The sequence below is a fragment of the Phyllostomus discolor genome, chromosome 4 (assembly GCF_004126475.2).
Source record: "Phyllostomus discolor isolate MPI-MPIP mPhyDis1 chromosome 4, mPhyDis1.pri.v3, whole genome shotgun sequence".
NCBI classification, from domain to species: Eukaryota; Metazoa; Chordata; class Mammalia; order Chiroptera; family Phyllostomidae; genus Phyllostomus; species Phyllostomus discolor.
The window spans coordinates 38,538,790-38,563,923 of NC_040906.2; the positions used below are offsets into that span (position 1 = coordinate 38,538,790).

At 37.1% G+C, this 25,134-nt stretch overlaps 1 protein-coding gene and 1 pseudogene across 5 annotated transcripts in view; both read right to left on the reverse strand.

The window, feature by feature from the left end:
• The window catches only part of GULP1 (GULP PTB domain containing engulfment adaptor 1), a 218,146-nt gene that overhangs the window by 177,349 nt on the left and 15,663 nt on the right, over positions 1 to 25,134 (reverse strand). The gene's annotated exons all lie outside the window — the stretch shown is intronic.
• LOC118500051 lies at positions 15,629 to 18,819 on the reverse strand (annotated as a pseudogene).

Here is a 25,134-nt window from a genome sequence, read left to right on the forward strand (position 1 = left end):
CCAGGTGCCGTAACTAGGGGGAGTTGCCTCCCAGTTACATCTTGGGGGAAAGTTCCTTCCATCCCCCTGGCTCAGAGCATGGCCACAGCTATTTGACATACCTATGCAACCAGTTAAAGATTATAGATGTGCCAAATGACCACACCAGAGGTTAGCTGCAATGGTTAGTTGCTATGCAAAACAGCTCTGAACAGCCCTGCTCCATATGTCCCTTCTCCCAACTCACACCTGTGGTGGAGGGTGAGGACATCCTATATATCTTTCTAATATTTCCCGGACACCTTGAGTTCTGAACCTCATTACAAGTCCTTCTTTCAGGGGCCCCCTGGCTGCACCCTCCTACAATTCTATGCTGCTTCCTGGCCCGCTGAAGGAGTTTCCTCTCACTGTCTCCTGAGGGATCAACAATTTAGCTGAAGTGTAGGAAGTTTCTTGGAGGTATTTGAGAAAATCAGTCAAGTAAGAAGGACCTTGAAAATCATTTTGCAGTGTTCTGTTGTGACAGCAGGGGCAACTGGCTGATAGTGCAGACTGTGTCTAAGAGTGGTGTGAGGCTAATGATTTGGGAAAATCATCTTGCATAACTGGATGCAGAGCAAGAGGTACATTTGCCGCACAGCTAGCATTACAGACAGGTCATAGACTCAATAAAGAAGACAATTTTTCAAAACCACTTTTTGCTTACTTAGTAAGCAAAAAGTGTATTTTTGGCAAAGCCTAAAGTACATAATCTGAAGTTTGTAAGAAAGCAGATATTTCTAAGCATTGATCAGAGTTTTGGCAAAATAGCATTAATGAAAATAAGTTCCTAATTGTTTTTATAATAACAAAGTTATACCTTTTACAAAAGTGTTTGACCTTATTTTGCAAAGAACCTAATCATAAACTAAGTATGTGCATAGATATACAAATAGTATCACACAACAAGGACAGCTTTAAACCATCCAAGAATATCACATCCACATTTCATCTCTGAGTTGCCATGCTGAAATGAGGTGAGAATGGCCACCCAGGAAAGGACCACCCAAGAACAGCTATAAAACTAGATGACCCATGATCACAGAACTACTCTCTCTGGAACACTGAAATCAATGGAAATTTCTCTCCCCTTATCTCTCCGCCTGTGGTACAAATGCCTGGAATAATTTCTCAGCCCCACAAGACAAACAGGCATTCCCCTTATCATGAATCATTTTACTATCTTGTCCCTCAAAGTTGGCTCAAATCCAATTTTCTCTGTAAATTCTTTTCTTTTGAATCTTCTGTGAGGATTTTGTAGCATTTTTTTAAAACTCAATTAAAAGAGCAGAGGTTCTCAAAATAGAGTTCCACTTAACCGGCTGACCACTCAGCAGATTTATGGACACCGTCCATTAAAATGTAAACCATACCTACTGATGCCTATAGCTAACTGAACACCCAAAGCTACTAGACTTTGCCCCACACATACTTAAGCAATTCTGTTCCCACCACACTTACTGCATCTATCTCATACTAATTGTCATGAAAACTGTTGACTGAGTAACAGGCATCCATTCCTCATTCTTCCTTTCTAATCAAACCACAGTGTAGTCAGGTATTCAGTCCCATTGTTATATATATGTGGGCCACACAGCTATCAGAGATTGAGACAAACTTATTACAGTCTAGATGGAATTTGCAGTTAGGTCACTTATAGGTATTTCTCAGTTCTCCTTCCGGTTTGAAGAAATGATCATTGGGATGATCTGCAATGAGAACTTTTTACCAAAGAAAGTCTTTACAAAATGCCAACCAGCAGACACATACTGAAAGGAAAGGCCTTAATTTATATGAAAAGTTTGACAAATAAACACATCTGTATAAGCTTTAAGTTCAAACAAAACAGTTTAAGTAGATACACATCCTTTTTGTAATTACACTAATGTAACCATTTTGTACTGTTACCTTATCAACAGTTCTCCCAATACCATCTGCTAGGAAGACCTATAGTCTAAACCTATAGGAACCATTCTTTATTGTTCAGTCAGCATCTCCTCCATAGTATGCCACTAAACTTTTAAAACACAAATATAGTATTTTTAAGTCTGTGTTAAAAAAACATATTGATTGCTTTAAACACGTAAAAAACACCTATCATCCTCAGTTCCCTATTTTCTTATCTCTAAAGGTGTGTTCAAATTTTTATGTCCACATTTTTCCATGAGTCACTCTCTCCAGGACTCTTAGCAATCTACATGTTGTGGCCATTTTATTCTCTAGAGTTGTTGTTATTATTATTACTATTATTCCACTCTACAGAGGAGCAGAGCTTGTAAAATACTGAGAACAGATAGAATCCAGATTTCTTGATGCCCAGTTTGGCTTTTCTCTCCTACATGCCCTCAATTTTGGCCAATCATCAAATGTTATTACATCTTCTTTATCATGTCAATATTTTTAATTCATTATCTCTTCACTAAGTCTAATGCTAACATTCTATGTCATGATGGTAAGTGCTTTGAAATGAGAATCAGGAGACATCAATTGAATATGTAATATCTTTTACCATTTAGAGTCTCTTAGAATAATTATAAATATCAAAGTTTAAGTAATGAGGAACTAAATATGCATATGCAATTGAATATCCTGGGAATAACTGATAGATGATAATTAGTATATTTTTTACTAGCGAGACAGAAAAAGAAAATAAAATTAAACAAAATCCTTGGGGGATATCTCTGGCAGTGATATCATGTATATAAAATGACATTCTTATATAAAATACACTTCAAACTAAGTAATATATGAGTTGAGATGACTTAAAATTAAAATTTGTATTGTACTCGTACTATTTCACTTGTTTCTTTAATACAAATGTTCAAAATAGGTAGTGAGTCAAATAATGGCCTCTTAAAAGGTATGTCCAAATCCTAATTTCTGGTACCTGTGAATGCATCCTAGATTTACAATGGGCCCTGAGGCCAATGACTTGTGTCCTTACAAAAGAAAGAAGAGGGAGACGTAAGATGCCGGGAGAAAGTCACATGAAGACAGAAGTAGAGACAAACAGCTACAAACCAAGGAATGCTAAGGACTGCCTATAACAACCACGAGTTAGGAGAATCAACCAACTTTCCCTTGGAGCTTCCAGAAGGAAACAGTCTGGCCAACACATTGATTTTAGACTTCTGACCTTCAGAACTGTGAGAAAATAAATTTGTTGTTTTAAACCACCAGAATTTTAATGCTTGTTCTGAAAGCTAGGAAATTCACACAATATGTGAATAGTTATTTGCATTTGCACATTTTCGTGTATATCATTTCCATTTTCAAAAGTGGACTTTCTGAAGTGTTATAATAAAAATCTCATGTGTGTCTGCTCAGAGAGCTGAATAGAGGAACATATATTATAAAGAGACAGAAATACAAAAATGTTCAGGAAAAAGACTGGACTGAAATAATTGTTATAAAGAACCAATGTGTTGTAGTAAAGACCATAGGTCCTAGAGTTAGAATGGTAATTTCTATCATTTTTTTTTCACTTATATAAACTTGGGTGAAGTATTTTACCTCCTTGAGCCATAGTGACCTGCCTCATCCATTGAACAAAAGGTGATAGCACTCCTTCATCATGTAGCTGTGAAACGGAAATGGGATTAATTTGTTATAAATTTTGAGCATTTCTAGGCATAGAGTAAACTTCAAATTTGAATAAATGTTATCTGTTCTTAGTTGGAATCAAATGTCCACAATATAGTAACTCTAAATCAATCTTTCGGGGCAGATGAACGTTCCCATGTGACTCCCGAGAAACTAGCCTGGGCCTCTTTCCCCAGTGACATTCTCTCTAATTTTAAGGACCCGCGCCCACAAAACCAATATTAACTTAAGATATTAAGGAGAATATCCCCAATCAAGAAATGTTTACATCTACTATTAACTAAGATCAGCATTTTCTTGACTAACACAGAAAATGAAGGGTTTGTGGTTCCAAGTTCTGTTTGAGTTTATTCCGGCATTTCCCAAGTGACCATTTTCTAAAGCCAGCACGTGCCCTCGCTGAGCCTCCACCATGACCCAACATTGTCCTGGTACAAAACATAATTATACAAATCTCTGTCCAGGTCTTTTAGGTTAATAAACATTGACTGACACTTGCACACGGTCCTTTTATAATTAATACTCAACATGTGAATAGTATTTTAGAGTACAGTCTGCACTGGAACACTAGAGCATTCATTTCCTGATAAAATTCTAATCCTATAAATCCAACATTTATTCCTTTGTTTATGAATTCCTTTTACAAACAAGGACACCGAAGCTCAGAGATGCCTAGCAAATTGCCTCAGTCACAGGGTTATTTTAGTATAGTATATAACATTTTCTTTTTAACTTTGTATTATGAAAGAAAATCAAACATATAGAAATATATGTAAACCATCATACATCCATCACCTAGCTATTCATTTAGAAAATTTACTTTGATTTCTCAAAATTTCCCTAGTTATACAACAAACGCACATCTCCAGCCGTAATGCATAATTTAAAATGAACATCATGTATTAAAACAAAAGGGAGAGGGAGGAGGAGGGGCAACCAGAAAAGACATTCCAGAAGGAGAATTTTCCACCAGAAGCATTGTCTCTAAACCCATAAAGACAAAGAGAAGATCCCTAGGAAATAATACTCAAGTGACCATAAGTGAGTCACCAAAAACTTACTGACAAGGCATGAAATGAGCAGGAATCTCTGAAAATTCACTAGCAAAAGCAAAGCCTAAATGTGCATAAGCCTAATGATTACATTTCTCATAAACACACTTTGAATCAAAAATCTGCTTTTCTGTTGATATTCAAAGTAAGCTCCTCTTAGTAGTGTATACTGGCACTAAAGCAGATTACGCCTGAGAAAAATGAGGCCCCTCACACCCCTCCTATTTGTAATAATGAGCAACTTCCATTAAGCAAAAGAAGTGAAATATTCCCAGGAAACAATCATCATTTTTACTTAAATAAATTCTGGGAAAGAGATTTTCTTTACTAGTGGTCATCATGAAAAACTGCATTGAATTGATGTCAGTGAAAATGAAAACAAGTTCAGCTATAAATATAAGAATAAATAATAATAAAATTGACAGGAGTTAGAGAAAATTCAGAATTTCAACACAGAGTAGAGGAATAGCCAAAGAGGCATAAAAATGGAAAGCCATTTTAGAGAAGTAGCTACATTTTTAACAACCCTTCTGAGACCAGCCTGGAACACGTATGGAGCAGATGGGGGTGGTGATAATTATAAACATATTTTCACCTTATTTTTGTGTAGCTATTAAAAAACACTTAAATTTTAGATGCTCTTTCCCAGATGCAGCACAGGAGACCTAATGCAAGAATGCTTACATATTTTATTGAAATAATTGATTCCTAAATAGATACTAAAATGTCTCTAAATATGCACATATGTTTAGAGCTGTGCTTAATAATTAAATACTTGTTTAGCTTAACCAACAAGGTGGGCTTTGGGAGGAAAGATCGGTCTGGGCAATAAATCCCTCATCAGTTATACACTTGGAAGCCTGGAGAGATCTAAGTGCTAGTGGAAAGTTCTAGTCTAGCATCTTTGTATTAAATCCTGTCCTGTAAGTTAATGGAGGCCAATAAGAGGTTCCTAGAAGACAACAACTGAATAATCAGTCCCATGAGTACTGAGAATAAGGTAGGCTTCTAAGGCAGAAACAAGTTTACCAATGCTAACTTTGTAAATAAAAATATGGGAAACAGGGTTTTGAGATAAGCAGTATTTACACCTCCAGAACTTAAAAGTTGGAATTACTCTCATAAATCCAATGCTTCTCAGGCATAGGTAGTAAACCTCCCTGGCCCTTACTCTCCAGTTTGAGACAGTGACACAGGATTTTTAATTGCTAAGAGAAATATACTCTAGTTAATTTAAATAAGAAGAAATTTATAAATGAGTATGAGAGACTTGTAGAAACCCCAGGATGGCCAGAGAACCAAGGTAAGCTGTCAGAAATGGTGCTGAAATAACAGCAGAGAAATGGCCCGATGAGTTCAGCACCGTTGCTGTCACCAAGTACTCTCCCTGAACTCCACTTGGCTAACCAGGATCTGGGCACCAGACACTATGCTAGAAACTCTGCTAGAGCTGTCCCTATGGATGAAATGTATCAGCCGCCATCATTGCCAGAATAGATTCCATGGTGCCTATTTCTTGTCACTAATTTCCAATTTAAAGTTTTACCTGTGTGCATCTGACTGACCTAGAGTCTGGGTCAGACGCATGTATCCTTGATGCAAAAGAGGCTGCGGAAGCAAGTTTCTGGCTTCCACTCTGAGACATTACTCATAATAAAAAATTTTCCCACACACATGAAAAGAAGATGGTGGAAGCTATCAAAGATAGCAAAGGCATCGAAGATGTGAAAACATCATCATGGGTTTCCCTGGAGAATCTACACACTAGGGTGTGAGAAACAGTCTGTGCCACTTAATCTAAGTCCATGATCTGGACTTGCCAGCCTCTCCTCTCATCCCCTGCCACCGTCTTCCTGCCAGCCACACTGGTCTTTAGCAACCTAGAACTCTTCATTCCCCAAAGGTAGTCACAGCTGACTCCTGCTTTGCTTTCAAGTATCAACTTAAATGTTACATCCTGAGGGAAGCCTTCTCAGACCACCCATCCACGGATATCCTCACCTTACTCCAGCCACATTCTTCTTTGTCACCCTGTCCTGTTTGCTCTGTGACACTGATCACTATTCAAGTTTACCCGTTTATTTTCAGCCTCAATTGCCATCATGTAAAGTCCATGGGATGATGGATCTTGTCTGTCCTTTTCACTATTGAATCATCAGCACCTAGAACGGTGCCTAGCACACATTCACCTTTCAGATATTTGCTACAGAATAAATAAACCTCTGACATAGTTTAATAGATCTACTTATAATGTAGAGACTGACAAAAAAAACTTCCGTGATTTGTATCTGGGCATACAGAAAATTAGTGACCAAAGGCCAATTCTTTCATCCCCAACCAAGTAATTTCTATGGAAAGAAAGGTGCAAGCAGTTGCAGGTGCTTCTTAAAGAAAGGGGGGTAGCAGAGAAGAGCAGAAAAAATACTGATTAGGAAAAGGGCCTGAGCTCTATAATCACACATTTCTGAGCCCAAGTCCATGCCCCCAAATCTAATGTTAGCTTCATATGTTTTTTCAGAGAATTAAATGTGACTGTATTTGTTTACAATATGTGTACATTATTTCTATAACACCTGACATGCACAGGTTCTGAAAAACTGGAAGCTATAAAAATTATTCTTAATTTATGAGTAATCAGCCATATCTGAGTTCACATTCTCTTAATAAGATGCTGACACATCTTTAACATAACCTAAACCAGAGTCCTCATGTACAAAATGAGAATGTTCATTCTTTCATGCAACTAAAATTTTCTGAGAATCTACTATATGTCAGACATGTTCTGCACAAGATGAAGTCTCTAAATTTCCTCCTAGCTATTAATGCAAAGAGCATTTCACTCCCTTATGACCATAAGAGATTGCTTACTTGTCATTGTAAACTAAGGGCAAAAATGTGTTATTATTTTCACTTCTTTCACTTATTTCAAAGCATTTATTGAGTCGAACAGTTTGCAAAGTATTGGAGACACAGAAGCCACTGAAAGATAACCCTTGGCTTCAAGGTACTCTTTTATGAGAAACAGACAAAAAGAACATTAGCAACAATGTGACATTTACAGGATGTTATAGGAACCCAGAAGAAGGGCCCCCAACCTACAATTTAAATGAGAAAGGGCTTTTTGAAGACGTGATTCTGAGCAGAATCCCAGCTGAAGAATGAGGAGGAGTTAACCAGGAGCAGAAGGGGTCACCCCAGCCCAGCAGAGGAAACAGCCCCCACAAAAGTCCGTGGAGAAATTGAGCGTGGCACCTTCAGGACACTGAATCATTAGAGGAGAGCAGGGTCACAACGGCTTTCAGAAAAAGAATCCCAAAAAAGGGCCCCTCTGCAACCCTCTTCAAGGGTGCTAGTGCTATGAAAGATTGATTTCTTTTCATTACTTGACTTTTTTCAAAAAAGGGAAATAAATTGTTCCATTAATTGTTATAGTACCTCTCTTGTATGACATTAATCCTCCATTTTGGTTAGTACCTATCATCTTTTTAAAAACATATACATGTGCATCAAACATTGTATTTTCATCAGGGCTCTGTTTCATGTTCTTCTTCAATTCTCTTTATATTGGCAACTTTTCTTAAAGAATTGTCATTTGCGTCTTTCTTTGTGCATGGAATGCCTTCAAGTCACCTTCCTTTGACAAGGTTCTCCAGGCAGCATTTTTCATTTCCTACCATAAAGTGACAGCACTTTCTACATTACTTCCATTACAGCTCTTAGCAAATGGCCTCTTAATAAGTTTCTCTCTTGCAAGACTGAGCTTCTGGAGGAAGGGTTTTGATCCTTGCATCCCAAACATTGTCTTTTTTTCATGATAAACATTTTTAAGTTTAGAAGAGCTTTAGGTTTACATAAAAGTTGCAAAAGCAGTACAAACAGTTCCCTAGGGATCCTTTTAAAATTCAGATTCTGATACAGTATGTCCTGGGAAAGTCCCATCGCTGTATTTCTAACAAGCTTCTACCTCATGCAAATGCCACCGGTCCAGGGACAAATTAGGACCGAACTTCTCAACCCTGGCTGCAAATGCAAGTCACCAGGGTTGTTTGTGTGTTTGTTTGTCTGTCTGTTTGTTCGTTTGACGATGCCACTGCCTAGGCCCACCCTCAGAGATTCTAATCTAATTCATGTGCCACAAACTCAGGAATTTTTATTTCAAAAAAAGCTCTTTGGGTGATTCTAAAATACAGCCAGCATGAAAAACCACTCTTCCTCCTACATTGTCAGACACACATATCCTAGCGGCTCTCAATTTTCCTGTGTATAAAACAGAAATAATCACGAGTATCTGATAAGGTGTTATGGGGACTAAATGGAGCAGTGCAATTCAGCACCAAATTCAGTACTTATGAAATTCTATATGCGTGAAAATGCTTAGTTATAAATCCCAACTGGCAAAGCATGTAAATCCACATTGCTCATCAATAAACCTTTGAGAACACTCTTCCTGAGCTGCCTTCCCGGGGTTAGACTGCTCTCAGGTCCCCAGCTGTCAGAGGACCATTGAAAAGGAGCAGCTCACAGTGTTAGGGTGGAGTCACTATAGAAATCACTTGTCTTTGGGGAATGTGGTCTAAGTATGCTTTGATTAATTCAGCATACTCAGCAGCTGAGCCTGGAGTCCCTGCCTGTGTGGGACAGAAACAGCTTTGTACAGGGACAGTCAATGGGGTGGCTAGTAAGGTCTAAGCTGCTTATTCCAGAACAATGAGTAATCGCATCCAAGCTGCAGCTGGTCTTAAGAAGAGACCTCAGAGAATCATCTGGTTTCAAACCGCTGTTCTTAGACTCGCAGGCAAAGCTCCTGACAAAATTGAAAGATTGATAGTATGATCATTAAAATTCAAGCAAGAAAACACTAGCAGTTGTAAAACTGGCACATTTTTACATTTACTTCTTCTAATATACGGCCCCCTTCTCCAACTCTGAGGAATACAAAACTAACTGTACTTTTAACAGACACTAGAGGTTAAAGAGTTATCTTTCCTTATGTTCCTTGGTCGTTTTTATCTGACTAAAAGAAGGTTAGTAGGTTCTTGGGGTGATTAGAGAAGAGTTTGCAGATTAAGAGATACCACACATAATTACTATCCCCTTTGAGTTAATGGAAAAGAACAACTACACAGACAATTAATCCTGGCTTAACCCAAATCAATTACTAATTATTTAGTAACAGATAATCATTCTTGCCCAAAATATTGTTACCTGCTTGTATGGCCAGAATACTGCTGACTAGCAATACTTAAACTGCATTATTTTTCATAGCTTGTTATTTCTATTGTCTTATTTCATATCTTTTGAATAATATATTTCAAGAAATAATGAGTGGACATTTATATAAACACATATAAATATGAAAGCATATTCACCAAGTTGTAGCAGAGGAAAGTAAGAAGGCTTTTAAGTTTACTTCCATTTCTATACCTCAGTTTCTTATAAAAGCATATGCTACTTTTTGAAATGTACAATAACTTTAATTTAAAAATACATGAAATCTGTCAGCAGTCTGTTGCTTAGTACAGGTAAAAGGAAATTACTTTTGCAAATCAACAGACTACCTACATTACATTAGTAGCTACCACTAGCACATAAAAATCATTTAAGTTCACTTAGTATTAGAGGCTTGATGTAAATTTATTTAAATCAAGTTTTAAATAACAGAATGGACCATAGAGACCATATGGATGTGTTGCCCTATTTGATAAATATGCATGGATTCCAGCCTCTTTTAAATTGTCTGCCCCCACTGAACGGCCGACATTTCATGAAACTTATCCTTGTTCTCTGGCATCTCTCCTGCTCGTTCGTGGCATGACTTTCTGATTTTTCTAAAAGGTACTATCTCTTTCACAGTTATCTCTAGATTCACACAGACAAAAGAGGAAGTAGCATAAATGAGAAGTTATGAAATCACATCTAATAAAAACTTTCTGGGTCTCAACAAACTTCTGAGTCCTAGAAATGCTAAAGTCAAATATAAGGATGGGTGCACAGAAAACAGTGCCCAGAGAGTGAATTCAGATATTTTGTTTTCTTCTCAACATACCATGTACTTTTTGCTCATTCTTTCCCGTTACAGAATAGTAATATTCGAAATGGTTCTAGAATCCAATCCACCCAGAGACTCTCTACAAAAAACCTAAGAGTCAGGCCAGACTCTCCCTCTTGGTCATATGCACACGGGTCAGGATGTTCTCTTAATCCCAACCCTGAATAGCTCTTGCCTCTTTCTTAGCACCAGAATCATCCTCCAGCCAGCCCCACTGGCTCCGGCCCCAGCCACCCCTTCCATCTATCCGTCAGACTGCTGCCCCGCTGTAAAGTGGATCCAGTTAGTCACCCAAATTCCCAAATTCTTTGTACACCTGAAAGCTCTATGATTTCATTAGCCAGAGTTTATTACCCAATAAATTCTATAAAAAATAGAAAATAAAAATATAAATAAATAAAAACAAAATAAGATAAAATGGCATATAAAATGTTAGAAGATTAGACTCCTGCTTACCCATCCAAATTACCATATTTTTCGGACTAGAAGACATGCTCTTTCCCCCAAAATTTGGGAGGAAAATGGGGGTGAGTCCAAAAGTAGCTTACCTGGCTCGCTGTGGGGAGGGGGATGGCTTATGTTCTTACCCATGTTATTAAATATTTTACCACATTTTTTGCTTCAAAATTTTTTCCCCCATTTTCTTCCTCTAAAACCTAGGTGCATCTTATGATCCAGTGTATCTTACAGTCCGAAAAATTCAGTACCTCTTGTAATTTTTCATGGGCAGCCAGCCCTCTAGACATGTCAAATTATTAATACTTGCAGTTCCTCATTTACATCACACTAGGTCACATTTCTATGGCCTTGCATATGCTTCTCAAGGAAATATGTCCACCACCACCATCTCATCTGCTTACATAAGACAGTGCCTCACTTTTCAAGAGACTTCACTGAGCAACTCTTAGGTAAAACCACCTCAGAGCTGCCCAAGGAGAGATAGCTCCTCTGTTCTTTTGATATCTTTGCTTCCTCTGATATAGTAGGAACTTGGTCCACAAGTGTTTTTCCAGAGCCTTAGTGAGCGGCACAAAACCTAGAACAAAACATTTGTTGAAAGAACAAATGGGTGACAGATGAAACGGCCTTGAACTGAATAATGAGATGATTGCCAAAGCTGACCATCATTCTCCCTTTAGAGAAGACCAGAGTAGTCAGTATTTTTTACTGAAGGACCTTTACTCTCATGTGCCCTGAGAAGACACAGGAGCAATAAAAATGTTGTCAGACTAGAAAGGTCTCTTTCATCCATGAAAATACCCATCTTTTATAAAAAAAAAAATCACCTTTATGATAAGCAGTGAAGGTAATAAATCACTCATTAAAATTTACTATTTTTAATAAGAAAAGGAATATAAAACTTATTTTGGAAATATTAGAATGTAAAGATAAGTAAAAGTCTAAGTTGTCAAAAATTCCAACAAGCAAAAATAACCAACCATTGATAACATTTTGGGGATACTCTCCTGAACTGATTTTTTAACATATAGATTTTATTACATACAAAACTGGACTCATATCACACAAATTTATAACTGAATTTTCCATTTCACAATATTCTGTGTTGTTATAATAATTACCTACAGTTATAATCACATGAAATTTATATTAAAAATGTAGAGCTGGACTCCGTCTCTTGATCTATTGAAACAATCTTTGGCAAGAGAGCAGTGGAATATCCATCTTAACCCTCTAAGTGATTCTTATGTCCTGTCAACTTTGAGAGCCACTAACCACAGATAGTGTTTCAAATCACTATGGTAAAACGACAGAAAAGAAGGTTTCAAAGGTATTTATTTTGGCTGCACATAAGAAAACATAAGAGCTATTACAAAATGGAATGGGTTACCATCCCAGTTGATGAGTCCCTGGCAGTCCACAAATAGATTTTGAATAACTACTCTTAGGCATGTGGTGGTCATTCTGTATCAAGAAAGAGGTTGAGAGAGATCATTTCTAAGGTCTGTCTCAAATGTAAGGTCCTAAGACTCTATAATCAAAGAATATTAAGGCTAAATTATACCTCAGAGGCAAACAAGAATAGTTACCTGGGAAGACAATTACGGAACGGAATGGAAATTTGGGGGTGGGAGGCAGTGGTCTAGAGATAAGGCAGCTCTCAAAGCTGACAAAAACTTTGCCCACAATTAATTGAAGATTAAATCTTTTGTAGAAAAGATAAGTAACTAACTATTTTTTTAAGATTTTTAAACGGGTGACCCTGTGGATCAAAAATGTCTTCCTTGGCAGACACTAACGCAGAGCAGTAACAGCCTGCGGAAACAGTGACAGACCCAGACATCTTTGGCATGCACAGCCCACTGCAGGGGCTGGAGGGGCATCTGTAGAACTATGGTAATACCAGTAATCTAACTTAACTTTTTTTTTCATTTTCAAACAAATAATTTACGGAAGTTACGTTTAGGGAATTTAAGCCTATGGAGTGTTATGTTCTGTAAATTCACACGCCTAGTTAGTGACAAATAGCTACTATAGAAATCCACAGTCCTCACTGCCAGAGGAGTGTTTGGGGTAATAAAGATTTCTTTACTACTGCAATTGCCTTTTACTTAAAATCCTAAAAAGTTACCAAAAAAAAAGTATAGAAGGCTCAAATAAGGATTTGAGAGTCAACAGTCTAGTTAATTTCAATGTCTTGACTTTAAATACAATAAATATGTTGATGACTCCAAAATTTGCATCTCTAATCTTAGACATTACAGATGGACTTCACACTCAATGCATCTACTTCAATGGATCTCAAACTTAACAAGTCCAAAAGCAAATTTCTAAACTTTCTCCCTAAATTCTTCCTTTAATGGCCATCTTCATATCAGAAATTAAAGATTCATCCTTCTGGTTGCCAAATCTGGAATAAATCTGGACTCTTCTCTTAACATCCTACACCTATCAGCAAAACCTGTCCCCATATTCCAGGATCCCACCGTTTTTCACGATCTTTGCTGCTACAATCGCCATCCTTTCTCAATGGTCTTCTAACCGGCCTCCTGCTTCCACCTCTACCCCCACACAGTCTATCCTCTGAACAGTATCCAGAGTAACACATTATAAGTCCGTCATCACCTCTAATGATTTCCAGTTTCATACTGAAAACAAGCTCTATAAGGTGCTCCATGGCCTCCCCATCTCATTTTACTATCCAACCAACTTCATTTCCTACCACTCTCCCATTTGCTTACTTAATTCCAGCCACCCAGTCCACTCTGCTGTCCATTCAACACTCCAAGGAAACAGCTGTTGTTTTTCTATGCAGAGGTTCTTTCCTACACATCTCCAAGGCTTTTTCCACACCTCCTTCAGATGTCACTGACCATGTCAAAGCTTCATGGAGCTCTTCCTAGACTAGCATTTGATCAGTTAGGGTCCTAGAAGGAAACGGGTGCCCCACTAAAATTAACACAATTGGTGAAGAATCCAGTAAAGGACAGGGTGTTTGAAGGATGTAGGAAATTCAAATGGGATAATGAAGACTCTCAGGGATAATGAGAGTAGGATTACTGCCATCCCCACCCTGAAGGAACAAAAATGTGAAAGGATACTGGAAATCAGAAGAGTCCATTAGAGAGGGCTGCCTGGAGAAAAAAAACCCTGAAAATTAGAAGAGTGTAACAGTCAACCTGAGGTCATCTTTAAGGAAAGAGCTAAGAAAATAACCTAAACTCATACTTGTCCCTTCCTCAGCTCCCTTCCCAGGGGGTCTATTTAATATATGGGTCCTGAGTGATGTGGCGCAGTAAACAAAGTGCCGGCCTGAGAACTGAAAGGTCATGTGTTCGAGGCCCAGTCAGGGCACATGCCTGGGTTGTGGGCCAGGTCCCCAGGTTGGGAGAGTGCAAGAAGCAACCAATCAATGGTTTCTCGCACACTAATGTCTCTCCCTCTTTTTCTCCCTCCTGTCCCCTCTCTCTATAAAATCAATCAATCAATAAAAAGTTTAAAAATAATAATATAGTCTAGATTAATTTTCTTCCCAGAGCAGAGAACAGGATGGACAAAAGTGGAAAATGGTCTTGGAGGAAACAATCTAAAGATTCCCAACCCACAATTTCATTTCTCCCCAACAGTCAAACAACATTTGTGGAATGAATCAATATGATGCTATAGTCACTGTGCACTGAACAAGACAGAAGCAGTCAAAAGAGTTTGAAGAGTTTGAGGTCATTGAAAGGAGAGACTACAGAGTCTTGCATGAACTCGATATGGTTACTCATCATGGGGCTTCTTGCAGGCCTCACATCCTGCCTTACAACGTAAGATTGGTATCACATTCACCAAGACAGGGAAATGTCCAAGAAAGGAGGAGATAGGGCCATAGATAGGCATTACATTTAGGGTCTCCCTGCTTTGATGCTGTCAGGTGATTTATGAAGAGTTGATTCATGATATTTGTTGTCTATCATAGATGTTTCTGATAAAAGAAACAATGGAAAGAAAAAGCATGTATACGTTATATTCCAAAGGGCAAAGGAGTATAAAATATTTCAATATCCACCCGATGTACTCATATCCACCATGAACAAATCAAGCAAGGTCCTTCATGGGACAGTTCATTCTCCCTGGCAAGGGTTCACTAAAGAAAAGCTCTTTGAAAAACATACATTAATAGAATCTCTGATCCTTAGTTTTCTAGTTTATTTTTCACATTCGGGGACTTGATGAATGCAGCAGTAAGAGTGTCATTACTTTTTTCCTTAGAGTTTTCCAGATTCCACAAGGTTTGCGAAACTAGAGGAAAGGATAAAACAATGGGACAGAAGAGCAAACACCCAATTTACTCATGAAAACTGAGGAGCTAGTGTTGGTGGAAAATTTATTAATAAATAATGTATTTGTTCATTCTAGTAACACCTTCCAGTGCACTCCTGTAGAAAAGGCAAAAAAAAAAAAAGCGATCGGAGTAACATATCAGGAAGAAGAAACAAAAGGGAAACTATTGGAAGGTGTCCTTAGGCCTTTCAAACCCAACCTAGTTTCCTTAAGGTAAGCATCTCATTCTTTGATGTTACCTATATGTCTTCAGTTTTCCTCAAAGGGAGATAGATGGTAGTAAACAGGGTTGAGAAAAGATAGGGAGGGAGAGAAATGCAGTTGCTACAGTTTTTGAAAAGTACTCTAACCCTAACCCTAGAAATATAACCTTATATCTTCTAGCATCACTTTTATAATCCATTTTAATCTGTTACACTTTTTTACTATGAAAGGAAATCAGTCATGTTACTATCATTGATCTCCAATTTAAGAAATTATAAAATAATCTCTGAAAGAGATCCTTGGGTTCCTGTTTGCTAATGTGATCCCATTTCATATCCTTCCCATTAGGGGCAGGTTCAAGCTTATGTAATAGAGACAGGGGAGACCTTTAGAAAAATAAATTTCAAAATACCACAAATAACATGACAACTATCACAAAAATCACAAAATCTAGAAGAACTGCCTATGTGTTCAAATAATTGCTAGACATGCTTCTATATACATTTCTCTTTTTAGTGTTTTGTTTTGCTTTAGCTCATACATGTTGGCTTCCTTGTCATATCTCAAGGATTGTATAATATTTTCTTTGGAGAGTAGAAAGATAGCTCAATCTTTCCTCTATCATGGTCAAAGTTTTGGATGATTCTTCTACCCACATGTTTTATGTGCCAGGTGCTGTGGAGCACATGCATACCACAGAATGACCTCTGGCATGTACTTCTACTTACTACGCTGGGTACACAGGCTTGGTGAGCAGCTGGAAGATTCTTGGAAGACATTTCTTTACTGGGACAGTAGAAATAACTTAATTATACACTGAAGTAACTTTGGACCACATATGACCATACGAAATTGCCAAAGTCCAATCATTTTTGACCTCCAAAAATGACAATTTCATATGGCTCACACTAATATATCCCACTAAGCCCAAAATAAATGTATCTCCAGCTCAGCATGCTGTTAACCAGATTCTGAAATTGGCCCTGCCCACTCTCATACACTTCGCACTAGGGAAATAGTACAGAAGAGAGTAAGAAAGAAAAAGACCTCAATCTTACCTGATACCATGTGACATCCTTTTTTTTTTTGAGTTTTAAAATGAGTTTTTTAAAGAATGTTGTTAGGAAGGCACAACATTTCATTTGTCATTTTAAAAAGTTCTGTTTCTTCATGCTGTATAATAAAGATAATGATGTAAGTGACTAGAGTTATAAGCTTCTTGCTACCGGATTCTCTGGTAGTATAGACAGGGTAGTCATTTCTGCAATGCCAGAATAAATAAAAGAACATCTCTTCTATGCTTTTCTTTAAAAAGTGATAAATAACAGAAGATAGCATAAAAAGCCATTTTTCTATTCATTCTGTAGCACTGGAGCCATAATTTTTATCAGCACAGGCTATAATTTTCACTTTATCCACTAATATGTTCTGTCACCTCTCTGAATTCAGCATCATGCAATAGAAAAGTCCATACCTTATCACAGAATCTGAATATATTTAGAGAGCCCTTGAAACTGCCTCTGTTCTTGACCCTCTAAGCCAATGACAAATTTATAACTTTATCAAACTGAAGTAGAACTTGAAGGGCAAATCGAGGGTGATCTATTCAGACTGTAGGAGTGCACTAAGGCTTTCCTAAAAACTGTCTCCCAAAGTGATATATCTATATGGCCAATATTCCATGGCTTAAGAAGAAGAAACTGGTTTTATTCAGTCTGTCTTGAGGTCCTGTGGGCAAGGCAGTTCCCAATGCGGGGCAGACAAATGCAGCATGGCCAGTGAATAAAACATTGTAATTTCAAATTTTACATGTGATCATGTGGATAAGGCCCAGGGTCTTGGTCAGAGCCTGGGAAATTAAGGAGCCCTGAAAGCTCCGGCCCACAAACTTCACAGTGAATCAACTTTGTAGTCCTAGTCCTATCCCTGAAGGTCCTGTTACCTGAGAAGTCCCTGGGAAACCTACAGGGCACATCGGAAAACCAAACACAATTCTCCTTTCTCCTAAAGGAATAGTACCCACATGTCTCATAGAAACGATTTCCCAATTTATAGGCACAGGCAGAGAAGGCCTTTTCCATCCATTACTGGATTCAAATAACCCTGCCCAAAATGATGAAAACATCTACGAAACAAAGACTCCTCTGTTGGCACAGGACTCCCACCTCCCTATCATCATTCCCTGGGGCATTCATCAATCGCATGTTCTGCACACCAGGCCTCCTGCCCTCATGTGGGCACGTGCACAACACAGCGCCCTCTGATAAAAGCGGTCTCAATGTAAAATGTAAACTTGCAGTATATCTGGAATCTGACACCAGGCTATTTGCTGACTGGCCCTAAGGTGAACTCACTCTCTGGCATATGTTTTTTAAATCTGACACAAAATGCCACACAGAGAACAATTTAGCCAGAGTCCTCAACCTATTTTAAAACAAATCTTTTTTTTCTGGTTTATAGATAAATCCCTCCACTGCAGACAGATGCCTTGTTTAGGCAGACTGCATATCTGCAGGATTCTGCTGAGTGGGCAGCACAGTCCAGGAGTCCTGTGCTGAGTCCACACAATGGTCACCATCAGTAGCATAGCTTCTAGGAACAGTGTCATCAGCAGTAAACCCGGTGTCAGCCCTAATAATTAAAGGACGGCTTTGGAAGTTAAAACCAATGATGGAAGCTTATTCTAGGAGGTCATTAACACCTGACTTCTTTGCAATAACTGAGAGCACAGCTGCATAAGGACAATAAATAAAACTCTCTATATAATGTTCACTCCATTCACATTTCAAAAGATATCAAATATAATCATCACAGACTAAAGATTCAGATCAGGCAGAACCACAACTATGCCTCAGCTGAGATGCTGGCATTGATAAGAGTAATAACAACAAACAACAATAACAATAGTAATAAAACAAACATTTATGAAGGGCTACTATGTGCCAGGCTCTGTGTGATCTGCTTAGGCCATACAGTATCTTAATTTTCACATTAACACAGTAAGAAAGGTATTATCTAAAATCCAAACTATTTTAATACTCTCATCTTTCTCATCTGTAAAACAAAGATAATTTCACTTTCTTTGTAAGATTTGGGTAAAAAATTAAAGACAACATAGATAAAGTATTGAACATTCAATAACAGATGTATAAAATAATAAAACCAGCCCTGGCTGGTGTGGTTCAGTGGATTGAGTGCCAACCTGGGAACCAAAAGGTTGCTGGTTCTATTCCCAGTTGGGGCATATGCCTGGGTTGCCAGCCAGGTCCCCAGTAGGAGGTGCAAGAGAGGTAACCACCTATTGATGTTTCCCTTCCTCCCTTCCCCTTTCTCTAAAAATGAATAAATAAAATCTTTAAAAATAAATAAAATAATAAAATATTTTATTAAAATACTTTTAAACTCTTAAAGTTTACACAGAATGCATATATACTAAAATAATGGTTCTGGGCTTAACATGTATAATATAAAGTATAGAAAATGTCAAGCAGCCCATCAGGTGACCAAGGACACTGTCTTGCTGATTCCACAGATTCATGGAATAAGCTAACAAAAACAAAACAGAGCAGCTGCGTGAGGTATATCATCATTTAAATCAGTCAGCATGTACTAAAAGCCTACTCCAGTATAGTAGTAAGAAACTGCAAGGAAAGTAATAACACAGTCCTTCTGGAACTGAATTTTAAGGAGACAGAACATACAAGGCTATTACATTATTCTGTTATTTGGATCAATGCATACAAGAATAGTAATGAGGTGAGTGGCAAAACAGAACACTAGTCTGAACACTCAGAAATCAAGAATGTATGCAGACTAAAAGCTGAGAAACATTTGTGCTCAGTGTATAATTTTCACACTAAAATCCACCTTTAACACAAAAGTAATGACTATGTGCCAAGTGACAAGGTCGGCCAGCGGTTCTATCCCAAGCAGTGCACACTGTCTCTGTGGGGAGTGAACACCAGCCTCTCCACGGACCACCACCTCCCCCTTTTCCCCTGCCCTGAGACGGCCAGTCAAAACACCTCAAAGGCACACAGGAAACAGGGCATATTCTGGCTCCACTGGTCTACACGTTCCCATAGTGGACCTAGATATTGAACATAAAAAAGCTATAGCTAGGATAAAAAATTACTAATCGTGGAAAACCAATTTACCATAATGCTTTGATTATTACCACCTAAATCACACTAAAATGTCTCACTTAAGTCATGAATGTGAATATTCAACAACAAAGGAGATAAGAAAGCTTACCAAAACAGAAATAAACAGAACTACCCTCACCCCAAATGGTTTAGTAAAAAAGGTATATACACACACATATAATATATGAATATAGTGTAAAACACACAAATACACACACATTGAATAACACAAGTGAGTGATAACACTAGTGAGGTAAGATATTAACAATAGGTTAATGTAGGTAAAGGGTATCCCTTCAACTGTTCTTGCAAACTTATTCTAGGTTTTAAAAAGCTAACAAAAAATATCTAACCATAAAATAAAATGAAAGGGAATTTTCAAGCTATTTATTTCTTCCTCTTAAAATTCAAGAAAGATTAACAGTATTACTATCATTATCTAAAAGAGCATTCAAAGAATTTAAAAAGGTACAGTCAATGACGAAAACTGTTGGAGAACAGAACACTAAGGGATTTTTTTCTTACACAATTCTCCTATGTATAAATATGAATCTCTGATGGAAACAATAAAAGAAATCAAACTTAAAATAATTCTATTTGACTAGACATGAGATTGAACAAGGCATAAAGTAACAGTAGCCATATTTCAGTATGTTGTTGTCTTTTTACTATCTCAATTGTATTCAAAGCTTCCTGTCTAAAACACAATCTGAAATTTTACTGCATTCTCTAAGGAGCACAACAATTACAGCCATGACCTCATATTGCTGACAAATCTGCATGCCCCAGATTCTCCTAAATAAGAGAATATCAGCACAATTCAGGACAACCTACTTCAAGGATATAAAAACATATGCCATTGCACTGATTTTTGGCTACATACATTAATAAAAGTTTCAGTAGGCAATGACTTCACTGAGCACCGCCACACTTGCAATTGATTCCAATGGATTAGAAAGGAGACAATGTTTCTAAAGGAAATCAATTTTTGGATTGGTTAAACTGAGGTGCATACTTAGATTTTTGAGTTGTTATATTCAGTGTCTTCAATGTTCTATTTAAAATAAACAGGCATCTATGAAGGGAGAAAAAGTCTTAATGTCCCATTTAAAAGGAGGGGATTTTTGAATATCATTCTTTTTGAAGAAAGAACACAGAAAAATTTGTAGGCATTTTTACACTTTCAACTAAGCAACTACTGTTACAGGTTTAGTTTCAGAATGTTCCCTGGAAAATGATGCAGGGACATCAGACACTGTTCAACAAATCTGATTAATAACGCTGACATTCAGTCACCTACTCATTTAGTCCTGAGTAAAGACAAAGAAGTGCTCAGAGTAATCACAGACACCTCTGTGACTTACAGGCAGCATAAGGGTCCATTCTAATCTCTTCTTTAGAGATAGAATGTCTTGTAATTAAATCTCTATTTTCTTATTTTCGTCATTAGAGTGAGTTTAAGACAGATATACCTGGTACTAAATTTTGTAATGTGACATATGTTGCAATAAGATTTAATTAAAGATACAAGCAAGTTATATGCAGGAGCCTAAATGTGTAACTCAATTATTAGATTATTATCAAATCAAGAAATTATTTGATATTTTATTCAAAAACATAGTAGGTTTTTCCCATCTGGTAACTTGTTGCACAGAAGGTAAATCATAGAAGTATGAGAGATTGAAATGCCGTATAATCTCCAGGTTAAACAACATAATAACTTCCCTTAAAAATTAGAAACTGACATTAGGAATCATAAGTAACCACATGTGGCTCTAAAGGCACTGAGTACATTTAGTGGATACATACAGACTTGAAACAATAGAAGCAATGATGGTAAGAGACAGCTTCTCTTTCCCCAACTTGTGCATGCACGCACACGCATGCACATACACACACACACACATCATCTTCAGATATCTCCTCACTGGTGCATTTTCATTCAATTCCCACCCACAAGCTCTGTAATCATGTATTTTACTGGAGAAAGAAGTCATTTCTCTATGGGTGGCAAAAGCACTGAAATTCTTCAGATTATTTTTTGAATGCATATTAAAATAGCATTCTTTCATAAATAAGTGGTTATTCATCCTTCGAACACATATTTATTGCCAGCTGGGTCTTTGTGTGTGGGGAATGGAGTCCCTAGAAAGTAAAAGAACATACACCACAGCATGGTCCCTACATAGGACAGCAACACACAGAACAGACCACAAACCAGATAGGCCTGACTCTGAGACCATGCCTTTCCACCACAGTGAAAGTGCATTTAGCCCGAAAAAAAATAAGTGAATAAACAAAAGGTACAATGGCATTTCAGGGAGAAGAGAGACAGTACATCCCACTTGTAGAGGGTTACGAGAGAACGCAAGAAGCCTAAGATAAGAGGTAAAAATGTGAGCTGAACCTTGAAAGAAGTGTAATATTAACAGACAATGGGGAGAAGACAGCAAAAGCAAAGGTGAAATCTCCTAAGGATTTAATAGTTGTCCGGTTTCTGTAGAGGAGACAGGTAATGGGAACATATGAGGACTGCGGAAAACGGTAGTAGGAATAGAAAGCAGAGCGATGAGGTGTGCAAAAAGTGAGATCCCGAAGGTGTTAGACCAGTGTGAAACAAGATCAGAGCGGCAGTGACCTAGAGTGAGAAAATGCCAAAGGCTGAGAGAAAAGTTAAGAATTCAAGCAACAAGGCCACAGGTAGTAGAGGCCAAAATAAATGTCAGAGAAGTAATGGAAATGGAAGTTGCCCCACCCCAATGTACTGCTCAGTCCTAAAACCTGCATTTCAAATAAGTGTGACCTTTACTACAAAGAGCTACATGAGAGTGGCATAAGACACTTTGGTCAACACACATTTCCAAAGTTAACCTCCATGAAATAGCTGAAATAACAAAGGTAGGAAAGAATCGCAGTGTTGTGAGAAAATGGGAATTGCTAAAGAAACTCTAGTAAATGAGTAGCTACAAATTTGAAGTATAATAAACCACTATGAATATTATACCCAACCTCGTGTTATAAAGTGTTTTTAATGTTGGCCTATGGAAATATAGAATAAAACAATCTGTAATCCGTTTCAACTCTCTCCTTTACTCTGAGGTATACTGAAGTTTATGTCATGAGAACAGAACAAAATAAAGAGGCCATATTGTTCATTCCTTCACAGCCCCAGCTAAAGAGCCAATACCAGCCTGCTCTCCTCCTCCCAAAAAAAGAGTGCTAAGACATAAATGCATTAAACTCAATTATATCCTACAATGGCTAGTATTTTACTAAGAGCACTGTGTATAAAACTTCAAAATGAAGAAGTAGAAGAACTTTTGGTCATGTTCTAGAAAATTCCTATTTCTAAAACCTGAAGCAGCTGCAATCAAAGAATAAGTTTTATAATGCACAAATTATTTCTGTCAAATCAGTGTTTTGCATAATTTGTCAGATAATTCCTGAGTAAACTTTTCTGTAACCCTTTTTATTTCACTATTTTAATGTGTTTTGAAAATAATATTGACCATGACATATTTCCTTTTTAAATATATTTAAGATTTGTTTGATCAAATGTATTAAAAGCTATGCAAGCAATACTCAGATATTGCCAGTGAAGCAATAAACACTTAACAATGAAAAATAGTTTTAGCCTGACGCTGTGTATAGATTTTAATATGCACAAAACTTAGTGGCATCTATATTCTTTATCAAAATATTACTTTTACATAATCCTTACTTGATCAAGTTTATCAATGTAAACAATCAAGTCTATTACTTGTTAGAATTTGTATTAATGTTAAATATAATATGATATCTACAATGTGTTTTGTATTAGTTTGAAAAATGAAGAAAATACTTCATCTTGCCATTTTCAAATCCTTTTCATTGGATTATGTAGTTAAAAACAGAAATTATAAAAGCAGAGTCAGGAAATACAGTATGTTAATTTACTAAAATTAATACAAGGCTTGGATTTTACACTCAATTTTAAACTTCAAAAAAAGTTGCATTGTTTCTGTAAAGAAAGTGATTTAAATACATATGGGGAAATGCTTGCAATAAGTAATTCTTTTTAAATAGTTTATAGTACAAATTTCTTTTAAAACAGGAAATTAATTAAAGAAGACTATATAACAAGGGCAGAAATAAGAACATTAAGTCCAAAAATATAGGAAACACTGTTTGAAGTAGTGTAAATTTCATCGTGAAGACCAGTTTTTTTTTGTTTTGGGCCCTTTGGGGGAAGGACCAAAATGTTAAATTTCAAAGATGATTGTGTCTGAAAACATTTCCTAGATAGCTCATAGAGTAGGGCTTTTATTATTAAAACACTTTCACAGAGTTTTGCAAATTTTTGATGAAATATTAAAATTTAGTTTATTTCCATTAAATTGAATATACTCACATTTATATTTGGAGAAAATTTGGAGGTGTTATGTATGAAGAAAGCTATACATATTTAGACTTTATGTTGCAGCATCAATTCTGAAAGGTTGGTTGTTGTTTTTTTTATTTAACACCTTCCCAAAAAAACATGTTTGATGTTACACTGCAGTAGCCCAATGCATATATTTTTAAAAAGTTCTAAGAGTTTTAAAGTGTTGGGTGATCTTGTCAAGATATGAGAAAGAAGGTCTGATTTCAGGTTACTGATATACGTACAGATCAGTGAGGACATTTCTTTCAAGTTGCAAAGGACTTTCCTTCCACATATACAGGGTGGGACAAAAGTAGGTTTACAGTTATTCATACAGAAATAATGCAATAATTAATAAATAATACAAGTATAAATTTTGTTTTGCATGTTTATAACTGTAAACTTACTTTTGCCACACCATGTATTTTCCTAGTTTTGTTATCTATCCATGAGCAACTATGCAGCAAACACATATCTACTGCTAAGTGAATTCAAGTCAGTTACACATATATGGAGTGAAGGTTTAACAGTGTTGTATTTATCACAATTTTAATGATACATCAAAACATGTTACAAACTGTTTTAGGAGTAGCTACCTATCCCTACAAGATATATGCCAGAAAAACACTACAAGTTTAGAATGCTAAACCATGTTTCTCAATGTGGTTACTTTGCACCCCGGGGCACATTTGTCATTAACTGGGGATGGTTCTGCCTTCCTAGAAGATATCTGCATCTACAAGGGTGCTTTGCAAACCACCCCCCCACCACACTTAGCAACAAGTGAAGATATTTTTGGTTATCACAACTGGGGCCACAGTGCTGGTATCTAGTAGGTGGAAGCTAAGGACGCTGCTAAACATCTTACAATGC